The sequence below is a fragment of the Schistocerca americana genome, chromosome X (assembly GCF_021461395.2).
Source record: "Schistocerca americana isolate TAMUIC-IGC-003095 chromosome X, iqSchAmer2.1, whole genome shotgun sequence".
Classification (NCBI taxonomy): Eukaryota; Metazoa; Arthropoda; class Insecta; order Orthoptera; family Acrididae; genus Schistocerca; species Schistocerca americana.
In genome coordinates, this window is record NC_060130.1 from 934,648,375 (window position 1) to 934,660,709 (window position 12,335).

The following is a 12,335-nucleotide window of genomic DNA, read 5'->3' on the forward strand; positions in this document are numbered from 1 at the left end:
TTTCCATAAGGCCGAAATCGAAATCATTCAGAAAACCTGGGAAATAACAAAATGTCATATAAACATTGTATGCAAGCATAAATTATTGTTTTCAACAGATGTACAATGAGTGGTACTAACAAACACAATCCTCATTGGTTAGTGGTGGAGGTTCAGCCTCCATAACCAGCCCAGCCATCTGCCTCCAGAGTGCCTATGATCTCCAGCAGTTAAAATATTGGCATCGATCAATGGGGACAGTATGCCGTCACCTGTTATATAAGAAGATGCCTACAGCCATCATCACTGTCTCCAGAGTGGTCTTCACATGTATGCTTCATTGTGGATAGCCCAACTAACACAGAAGTAAATTCAACTCTTACAGCTGTGTCATGTATATACTCACCTGGGGGTCAAGTGGAGAGGATGGAGGATGTGCATGTCTGTACCTTGTGTTGGCAGGGGCCAAATCCTATGGATGTAGCCGACAGAATAACAGCTCACCATTTTTCCACCCTATTGGAGAGGGGCAGGGGCAGAAGGAAGGGAGGATTCTGATTTATCTGTCAAGCAGTCTGTGCCTACAGGATATTTACCAGACACTGCAAATTTGCCGATGTTTGGTATGTACTATGTCAGTTTCTCTGTCAGGGTTTGTGAGAGGGCCTTTTTACGTATTGAAGGAAACAAAGTCTGATAGTCAACATCTCTCCCAGGTCTTATGTGAGGATGCTTTAATATAGTGGAGATACTGATTGAATGCAGCCACTATTTGAAAGTTAGATTGAAACATTGTAGTTTCTACTCATTCACGTGGCCTACAGGGCTGAAATGTTTCAGGGTAGGTTTGGAATGAATGATATAATCCAGGACACAAAATAAGTGACTACCACTGCAGTTACACTACTAGTGGGCAGGTGCCTGACGAGTTGGCAACATCGTGGCTGGGACACACTGCATCTCTGTGGAATGCTGTGGCCAGAACATATGTTAGGAGCAGGTGGCAGTACTTAGAAAAAAACCTGCAGCACAACGAAGTGGCTGTCTGCACTTATTGCTGTGCACTGCATGTGTGCCACTCACCATGTGTTCATCACATACATAATCAGGAGTGGTATGCTGGATGATGTAAAACAGTGGACCACTCAGAGTGGTGCAGTGTGGTGCATCTGTCAGCTATGCGACCTCGTCTCTGGCAGCCTCTGTGCACCATATCGATGGATTTCATGTTCAATTTATGTTTTAAAACGTCAAGTAAAGTATCTCTAGTGCTGATAATGTTGTCTGGTGTGAACACAAGCTCTTTACAATGGCTATATTTTTCAAAATGTTCGTGGTTCATGTTTAACAATGCTAAAGTTATAATACACTAACACAACCAGTAATTGTTTTAACAAGCAACTATCTCACTTTTTTTAATGTCATGCCATTTTATACTTTGCACAGCACTCCCAATGTCTGCAGGTATGTTTTACAGTGTAATGTTGTATATGGAGAAGCGTTCCTACATAAAGAGGGGATGCTATCTCACTTTGATTTTTCCAATTTCTCACCATTTTTATAGTGGGCTGGATCCACCGTAATATCACAAAGTCACACTTACCTTAGACAGCCATATTTTATAATGATGTCAGTGTGTTGGCTATATTGGGTCACAAATTGTAGCGAAAAATGCAAGGGCTATATAAATATACAGGCAGCCATAATGGACCATAAATAATACTAATTAAAATAAGACTATGTTGGAAAAACATCTGGCAACCATCTTGGGTAATAAATTGTAGCGATAAGGATAATAAACTGGGTTATAAATTGCAGTGATAAGGCCTAACTAAACAATAGATAATAGCCTGAGTGGCCTACAGAAAAAGGGGAGTGGGGAGGGAGGAGGTGACCTTGAAAGTGATATGTAGGGGAGGGGATCACAAATCATTGGGCTCATACCTGCTTTGTCCCACTACTTATGTGAGGCTGGCAGCGTGCATTTAATGCTTTAAATATTGGCAGCAAAATTTTATTAAATCTGTGTCCCACACCACGCAGGTAGTTGTAGTATTTGACATTCCACTTTTCTGAGTGTAGGATTTGGAGCATGCTGCGGTCATTAAGGCAGCCGAATGAACGTGATTCTGTCGCCTGCAGGATGGAAAAGGGCAGCTGTATCTGATTAAGCAGCAAATTTCTCAACTGTAACTAAGTCTCCGAGAACTACGGAGGGACCTGCCCTCGGGCGCTGAAAGCTAAAGTAAAGTTTGTAAGGGTAAGCGAAGCCAGAGCGCCGATGCTGTGACGCAGCCACAACTACCGTATATTCCTTCGTAATTTTACAGCAAAGTCCAAGCCAAGAGTGCGCATCCTTTGGTATCAGGCTCAGTGGTTTCACTCTACGATGGCCACTCACTATTCCTACTAATTACACTAATTCAGTAAATACATTTCGTACGGTGTTGAAACAACTTAATGTTTCCTTCTCATTGTCAGAATAGTATAGTAATCAACAAATACAATAAGTGGTTGATTTAACTCAGTTTCAAACCGAAACTGTCCGCAGCTCGTGGTCGTGCGGTAGCGTTCTCGCTTCCCACGCCCGGGTTCCCGGGTTCGATTCCCGGCGGGGTCAGGGATTTTCTCTGCCTCGTGATGACTGGGTGTTGTGTGATGTCCTTAGGTTAGTTGGGTTTAAGTAGTTCTAAGTTCTAGGGGACTGATGACCATAGATGTTAAGTCCCATAGTGCTCAGAGCCATTTGAGCCATTTTGAACCAAACCGAAACTGAGTGAATCAGATCGATTATGTACTAGCAGTTTTATAAAATTCTCGAGGTAATGGTGTATTTTACGTCTGAAAACTTAACAGGAGTTCTGGAACTAACTTACAGTCTGTCTTTGTCCGTAAATGAATGAGCCAGTCAGAAAATTATACTAAGTCCTCTACCAAGAATTACTAAGACCGAATACAGTCTGGGTTAAGCAGGGAAAAATGTCTGCACAAATAGCTACTCACAAGCTGTCTGAAAACATATCAGGTCACTTGCGAGGAATGTGTGAACATCGTTGCAGCACTATGAATCACAAGGTAGGTCGTACTTATTTAAATTCACTAATTTTGTTGTTTAATGCCAATATTCTGAAGAACTAAATATCGTTCAACAACTTTCAGACAGAAATGAATAATGAAAGCAATAATGTACGTCCTGATATATAAATGCATACACTATGCAAAGTAATTCTTTGTACTGAGCCTTGGTGGAAGGTCTTTCCCCAAGGGTATTCACCGAATTGACTAACTTTTCTTCCGGTTCTCAAATTATGTTTTTCGATATGTTCAATGTGTAAAGACAAAGGGTATCGAAAGGAAGAAAGGATTCGCTTCAGTGATTAATATTTGGAAGAAAATTACAAAAAATTTCTCCTTGATAACGATTGTGTAACACTAATCCCATCTAGTTATAGAGAGAATTTCATTTTTGTAAGGAAATGGAGCCTGATGAATAGAGTCCTGTGGCCTGTAGTCGTCCCCGGTCTGGACCAGGTACTTTTCAAGTTAATGACATGACCTAAAATATCTTTATAATACACTTAAATGTGGTTACCCAAAGTAACCGCTAATCCGGATAAGATGCTTTCAAGCGGCGGTCCTTTCTTTCACTTACGGAACATCTGAAATTGTCTAGGCAAACCCGATTACAGCTCAGAATATTAGATAAGTCATCACTCAAATTAGAGGCTATTATACAGGCTTAGCCAATTACAGAGCCGGAATCCCCATCAGCGGCAACACTCAAACGACGAAGGCTCGGCCGCGACTTTAGTGGACAATATGCGCTCTCCAAATGAGACCACCCAATTAAACCTCCGCAACCATGGCAGGGGCCGCTTCCAATTCCCTAATCCGCTCGTTAATGCAACATTATAAGGCCGAGGAGACGCCAAATCTGAAAGTGCGCTGCTCGCGTCAGTACTGTCTTACTCTACGAAAGACGATTGCTTCCGCAATTACACTTCATTAACGAACAAAAATGCACTTCGTGTTCCTTTTCTTGATACACGTATGGACGACAGTAGATGCACATCACCGAAGTTCACCTATTTTATCTTGACGTCAAGCGAACCGCCTAAAGTGCTTGTTAGTGTCTATCTAATAAGCACATAACTTATGCAGTCTCCTGCTAAAGACATACAACTACCATATTACTGCGTAGAACTTCTACGGGTAATTCGATACGACCTGCAATATTTGTAACACCGGAATGCTACTGCATGGGCTCGTAACAACAGTGTAAAATACGAGTCTATGGTTGCGAAAGCCATAGACACCAACGGAATCGTGAAACTAGCGAATTTAGCATTACCCCACAGAGAAGTAAATTAGAACTATCCTAGAAAGCATTCACCCTGAAAACGACAGGAACATTATGGGCAGAACGTTGCTCAGTAGCCTAAACGTGCTACTCAAAATCCATCGCAAGAGAAAGAGATCTCAAGTTCAGCGTATTATTAGTATGTCATCCAACTAAATTCCCGTGGTCCGCTATAGCGACATCACAAGATCGTTAACGTTCAATGCGAAAGAACTGTTTCTCACGATCGTACTAAATAAATACGATTATCCCTGACGGTTCATCAAAACACAACAACAGTTTCGATTTAATCTCGTTTACACATATATCTCATTTCACGCAGTTTTCACGAAATAATTTTTCCATTGGTGCCGTTGTCTTCAATTAGCTTGTATTTAATTAAACCGCTAGCAGTTATTCATTTACTTGCTCCTACTTCCAGTATGTGTACCAAGGAAATGTTTTGAGAAAACTGCCTGCCTCCACAGGAGCGAGGAATTCCCCAACTCCCGCTATCTGCATAAAGCTATAACCCAAAGAATGAGCCTAACCTCCAGCACTTCTTGCAAGAATGTGAACATTCCTGTTTATTGCCTGGTTGCAATTATCCTGCCTCTTACCTACAAAGATTGAGACATTCATATGCAGGCTGCAGCCGCGCTAACCTCTCCATTACGCAAGTGCAGAATTATACATCTCTGATAGTAGCTCGGCTACAAAAACACGGCCAAGCGAGTTACCGTAATTGGTCAACTCACACGAAACTTACGTCGTTTTAAGAAGGAACAAAAATCTTCTGAGAGGACAACTGAGGCGAGATTCTGAGCTCATTACGAACATTTTTTTGTTTCTCTTTTTAACGCTACAATGACACTGAACTGAAGACTGTAACGTAAAACTATGCTATTTGTACGACCGTCGTCATTTACTTTTATTTATGGATTAATTTATTGTTTCAACTTGGAACACTCTGTTTCAGAAAATTGGTATTATTATAGCAAACTGGTATTTGTTCTACGTTTATTTTTATGTTTATAAATTATTACTGAAATATGTCTTAAATATTTATAGTAGAATTCTTAAGGAGGAACAACTATGCACCTATGAAAACTTAACTGCTTCATATCGTGCTTTTGATTTCTTCATTTCCAATAAGCTGTGCCAAACTCCACTGTTACAGAAAATTTTTTTTTGTTGGGAATTCTGTGGAACTTCGCCTCTCTCCGTGCTATATTACTGTAATGAGAATACAGAAGTAGAGCCAGCATTGTAGGCTAAATATTGCAGCTTAAGATCTCGTTGAGAACGATGTTGTTGTTGTGGTCTTCAGTCCAGAGACTGGTTTGATGCAGCTCTCCATGCTACTCTAGCCTGTGCAAGCTTCTTCATCTCCCAGTATCTACTGCAACCTACATCCTTCTGAATCCGCTTAGCGTATTCATCTCTTGGTCTCCCTCTACGATTTTTACCCTCCACGCTGCCCTCCAATACTAAATTAGTGATAACTTGATGCCTCAGAACATGTCCTACCAACCGATCCCCTCTTCTAATCAAGTGTGCCACAAATTTCTCTTCTCCCCAACTCTTTCAATACCTCCTCATTAGTTATGTGATCTACCCATCTAATCCTCAGCATTCTTCTGTAGCACCACATTTCGAAAGCTTGTATTCTCTTCTTGTTCAAACTATTTATCGTCCATGTTTCACTTCCATACATGGATACACTCTATACAAATACTTTCAGAAACGACTTCCTGACACTTTAATCTATGCTCGATGTTAACAAATTTCTCTTCTTCAGGAACGCTTTCCTTGCCATTGCAAGTCTACATTTTATCTCCTCTCTACTTCGACGATCATCAGTTATTTTGCTCGCCAAATAGAAAAACTCATCTACTACTTTAAGTGTCTCATTTCCTAACCTAATTCCCTTAGCATCACCTGATTAAATTCGACTACACTCCACTATCCTCGTTTTGATTTTGTAGATGTTCATCTTATATCCTCCTGTCAAGACACTCTCCTTTTTGTTCAACTGCTCTTCCAGGTCCTTTGCTGTCTCTGACAGAATTACAATGTCATCGGCGAACCTCAAAGTTTTTATTTCTTCTCCATGGATTTTAATTCCTACTCCAAATTTTTCTTTTGTTTCCATTACTGCTTGCTCGGTATACAGATTGAACAACATCGGGGATAGGTTACAACCCTGTCTCACTCCTTTCCCAACCACTGACCAGTGCTTTCCTTTCATCCCCCTCGACTCTTATAACCGCAATCTGGTTTCTGTACAAATTGTAAATAGCCTTTCGCTCTCTGTATTTGACCCCTACCACCTTCAGAATTTGAAAGAGACTATTGCAGTCAACATTGTCAAAAGCTTTCTCTAAGTCTACAAACGCTTTCCTTAATATTGTCCTCAAGTACAACGCCCTTGTATAGACCCTCAATATACTTCATGCACCTTTCTGCTTTCCCTTCTTTGCTTAGAACTGGGTTTCCATCTGAGCTCTTGATATTCATGCAATTCGTTCTCTTTTCACCAAAGGTCTCTCTAATTTTCCTGTAGGCAGTATCTATCTTAACCCTAGTGATATATGCCTCTACATCCTTACATTTGCCCTCTAGTCATCCCTGCTTAGCCATTTTGTACTTACTGTCGATCTCATTTTCGGGGCGTTTGTATTCCTTTTTGCCTGCTTCATTTACTGCATTTTTACATTTTCTCCTTTCACCAATTAAATTCAATATATCTTCTGTTACCCAAGGTTTTCTACTAGCCCTCGTCTTTTTACCTACTTGATCCTCTGCTGTCTTCACTACTTCATCTCTCAAAGCTACCCATTCATTTTCTACTGTATTACTTGCCCCCATTCTTGTCAATCATTCCCTAATGCCCTCTCTCTGAAACTCTCTACAACCTCTGGTTCTGTCAATTTATCCAGGTCCCATCTCCTTAAATTCTCAGCTTTTTGCAGTTTCTTCAGTTTTAATCTGCAGTTCATGACCAACAGATTTTGGTCAGAGTCCACATATGGCCCTGGAAATGTCTTACAATTTAAAACCTGGTTCCTATATCTCTGTCTTACCATTATATAATCTATCTGAAACCTTCCAGTATCGCCAGACCTCTTACTTGTATACAACCTTCTTTCATGATTCTTGAAGCAAGTGTTAGCTATGATTAAGTTACGCTCTGTGCAAAATTCTACCAGGCGGCTTCCTCTTTCATTCCTTACCCCCATTCCATATTCACCTACTACGTTTCCTTCTCTTCCTTTTCTTACTATCGAATTCCAGTCACCCATGACTATTAAATTTTCGTCTCTCTTCACTATCTGAATAATTTATTTTATCTCATCATACATTTCTTCAATCTCTTCGTCATCTGCGGAGCTAGTTGGCATATAAACTTGTACTAGTGTGGTAGGCGTGGGATTCGTGTCTATCTTGCCACAATAATGCGTTCACTATGCTGTTTGTAGTAGCTTACCCGCATTCCTATTTTTTTATTCATTATTAAGCCTATTCCTGCATTACCCCTATTTGATTTTGTATTTATAACCCTGTATTCACCTGACCAAAAGTCTTGTTCCTCCTGCCACTGAACTTCACTAATTCCCACTATATCCAACTTTAACCTATCCGTTTCCTTTTTTAAATTTTCTAACCTACCTGCCCGATTAAGGGATCTGACATTCCACGCTCCGATCCGTAGAACGCCAGTTTACTCTCTCCTGATAACAACGTCCTCCTGAGTAGCCCCCGCACGGAGATCCGAATGGGGGACTATTTTACCTCCGGAATATTTTACCCAAGAGGACGCCATCATCATTTAACCATACAGTAAAGCTGCATGCCCTCGGGAAAAATTACGGCTGTAGTTTCCCCTTGCTTTCAGCCGTTTGCAGTACCTACACAGCAAGGCCGTTTTGGTTAGTATTACAAGGCCAGATCAGTCAATCGTCCAGACTGTTGCCCCTGCAACTACTGAAAAGGCTGCTGCCCCTCTTCAGGAACCACACGTTTGTCTGTCCACTCAACAGATGCCCCTCCGTTGTGGTTGGACCTAAGGTACGGCTATCTGTATCGCTGAGGCACGCAAGCCTCCGCACCAACAGCAGGGTTCATGGGGGGAGAGAACGATATTATGCAATAAATATAAATGTCTTATAAATTGTAGATCACCAGATAAGGTAATTTTCTTAATTTTCAATTTTTAAAATTTTTTTAACACTAATTCAGTAAAAGCTGACAATTTAAAGCGATAGATTGCCATCGTTCAAGGATTTTATGTAACATAATATTTTCCTTTAAATCTTTGAAATTATTCTGTTTTCAGTTTCTGCCACTAGGTATGAGATGAGTGAAATTCTTTTTTACGTTAAGAGGGTACCAAAATACTAGTACAAGCTTTTGAGGGATGATCGTCTCACGACAACTGAGGAAAAGTTTCGTGTAGATATATATCTAGAAATTCTTTCTTTGAGATACTGTTGAGAGAACAGATTAGATTCTACATTTGCCAGCTCATAAAATCTGTTCCAACACAATCAACTCTCACAAAGTGCTCATAAGCACTCCGCTTGCTTTAAAAACGCAGGAACTCTTTGGATCATGGAGTATAGTCGGATTCGGAGCCTTTAAGTGGTACCGAATGGTTCCACAGGTTTCCTCGATATGTTGACGAAGCGTTTATGTACGTGTCCTCACACATAAAAACCCAAAGAACTGAGTACAGGTAACAGAATAGGTCCTATAAATCTCTACGTTACAGCAGATATCGTGCAGTGTGACCAAATCGTCATGGACATCATCATTCATTCTGATCAAATTTTAAACATGAAATGTGTCTCCAATAGTAACTCAAGAACAAAACGTTTCACACACACATTTATCTGCCATTTTCACAGTTTTGTTGTCAGTTCCAGTATTTTTATACATTCCGTGTGTGGAGCCTCTTTACCTGCAGGTGGACAATACCTACGCGATAATTTACTCAGTTTTTAAATGTTGCTGAGAGTACACATCTAAGCGAAAGGTACCAATGCCGCATAAACTCGTAGGATGGTGACTTCACTACGACGTATTTCACCCACAAAAGTAAGTTAATCACACAAGCACATGGATAAGGTACTGGTACCAGTTTTAAAATTACGCTTCCAGACATTAATTGCAAATATAGTGTGTCTAGAGCAATTCTGTCTCGTATTACTGATAGAAAGAAGGGTAAATTCTTAATTACCTGCACGTTCTTTATTGCGGCCGGTATTTTATTGCAGCTCTTCGTCATGCAAACAGTTTGAAAACAGCGCACGGTTAGGCCGCTGTTCGTATCGGTGAGTACAACAACTTTTAATATCGGCCGACGCTCCCTCTAAGACGATACTCTGCCGCCCCCTCCCCCAGTTTCTGTCGTCCTCTAACTCCCTCCCTCTCTCTCTTTCTCTTTTTCTGCTTTTCTTGCTCACTTTTTATTATTTCTCGGGTCGAGCTCGATCAAGTAAGAAGACTTTGCGGTATATTAATCATTCATGAGCTAAATTCCCGGGCTCTTTATAGTAATTTTACTACATCCCGAGATCTAAATTAAAACGTGATTACAGTTTACTGTCCCTAGAAATAACAACTGCTAAAGGCGTGGAAGGCAAGAAAGGCAAAGAAAAAAAAAAAAACGATTTGCATCGCTACGACTGACAGAAAAGCCAGCCAAATTTTATCCGGACCCCAGCGTGGCGTTCCGTTCCTTGCGTGTTTACTCAATATACCGCGCCTGCCCGCCTATCGATCGCGAGCTTTTCAGCATGGTAAATAAGTGCTCCGGAAAAGTGATATGTTCTGCATACAATTTAGACGATCCGCTTGCGTCATCAGCATTGTCTAGCCAGAGCATGCAGTGAATCACGCAGCCCTGCTCTTAAACGCAGCGCTGGCAAATCAATGAAACATTTAAATTGTGTGTTTAACTGACCCCCACACAGTACACGGGGCGCTTCTAGAACGCGACTTGTGAATAGAGTTTTCTCAGCAATTCGCCATTTTAGCGATATCTTGATCTCTGGAAGAAAGTCTCACTTTCAATTTAAATTTCCATTTGAGAACTTCTTGCGCTAGAAGACCGTATAAAAGCTGGGTGGTATTTGAATACAGTAGCCATTCGCAAGCATCCTTGTCTAACAGAGAAACATAAAGAAGAGTTTTCTGTTATCCAGCTTGATACTGCCCGATAAGTCCAATCGACTGCTCAAGCATAAACGAGTCAGTCCTGAGTTAACCTGCTGTTTAATAATGACATTCGAAAATCTGAATCTAGTATAAGACGAAATATAAATTCAGTTCTTTGCAATAAGTATAATGAAGAACCTTTTAAACGTTTCTACAAAATAAATAGATCTTTCTATAGAGATGGGTGAGAGTTCCATTGTGGTTTGCTTAAAATGTTTCCAAATGTTCCAGACACTCTTCAAACACTTTATTGCACTTAGCTGATTCGTTCTTGTCTTCTAAACTGCAATAAAGCACTACACTGGCAGTAAAACGTGTTACGGAATGAAGGTTGACCGTCGCTCAGGCCCGACTTTGATTCTAACACGCAACTAAGTACTGTACGTCTCTCGCGTTTATCTGTCGGCTAGGCATTTATCCATGCCGATACTGAGTAAAAACGCAATAGTGCATTACACCCAAAAAAACCTCTGTTATTACCAATTTGAAATATCTTAGGCTATCATCAGATGGCTTATAAAACGAAAATCTAGTTGTGAGTAAATAAAAATTGTTGCCATACGTCATTATTTTTTGTTCTCAACGAAGTTACCTTAAATTACAAGTAGATGTTTGTTGAAGTGATAGTACTGTTACACAAATAACATTTTCAGTTGCCTATTAGCCTGAATCTGTAATCATGATCACCTGCAATTTCACCCCATAGTACATCAAGGCTATTTCTCCGTATGTTTATTGTGCTTTTGAGCTTTAAGAGATTTCTCCTTTTCCAGTATTAAAACTACTGTATTCGACGAATGTAATCAGCGTTTTGTATCATTCGTATTTCATCCACTCTAGATCTCTATACTAAGGAAATAATAGTTATAAATTCTTTAGCGTCTTGATAATGTCTTCAGTTGTTTAATACTGTTTCTGTATGACTTAAGTTAAATGAAGTCAAATTACATAGGTGCGTACACACACACACACACACACACACACACACACACACACACACACACACACACACACACTTATGTGTGATATATCAGGCTCATTCATTCAGTCTAACAGTTTGAGAGGGATTTTTTTTTTAATTAAATGTTCGTTTGCTCTTCTCTCCCTCGTAAATTTTATTTTTCGATTGTTGTAAATATCAGACTTTTCTGGGAGTTATTTGACTGGAAGCAAAGAAATGATGACAAAAACAAAAATAAAACAAAGAGGATAACAAAAAGGGAAACGTGGGTTCATCCTCTCGTCCATGTCGGCGTCATTAGAGACGGAGAAGTAACCGAGGCCAAAGCGGACAGAGGAAGAAATCACCAAGGACATGTTGGAGGTACTATTTCGGTATCTATATACGTTTTTTATCCTTCCGTCTCATTTGCTGACTGTTATTTTTTGCTGTCTTAGGGTAGTCAGCGTCCTCTCCAGATCTGATTCCTTCTGTACCTCTGCGATACATTTCTGTTAGCATGTCATTACTATCATTCGACAGAAACGTTATATTAAGAGTCTCTTACTTGAAGTAATGATATTCCTATAACAGCACATATTCATTTTTAACTTGAAAATAAACTGCAGGATCAAAACAATGCGGAACCTTAACACCGCTGTCACATCCACCGATTTCAAAAATTCTACGTAGAGAGACAGACAGTATTCCTAACACTGGAAGAAGCAGGTATCGACAAAACTATCAAACAATTATTCGAAGATAGTCACAGACACACCTTCAAAAGTTAAATTCCTAGGAGAAGTTTCTGAACCCTTCGGGATTAACATATGAGTTCGATAAGGCGATGGGATC

The 12,335-nt window shown here is 40.2% G+C and overlaps 1 protein-coding gene across 1 annotated transcript in view; it reads right to left on the minus strand.

Moving 5' to 3' along the window:
• The window catches only part of LOC124555068 (forkhead box protein P1), a 714,894-nt gene that overhangs the window by 574,804 nt on the left and 127,755 nt on the right, over positions 1-12,335 (minus strand). The window lies entirely within an intron of this gene.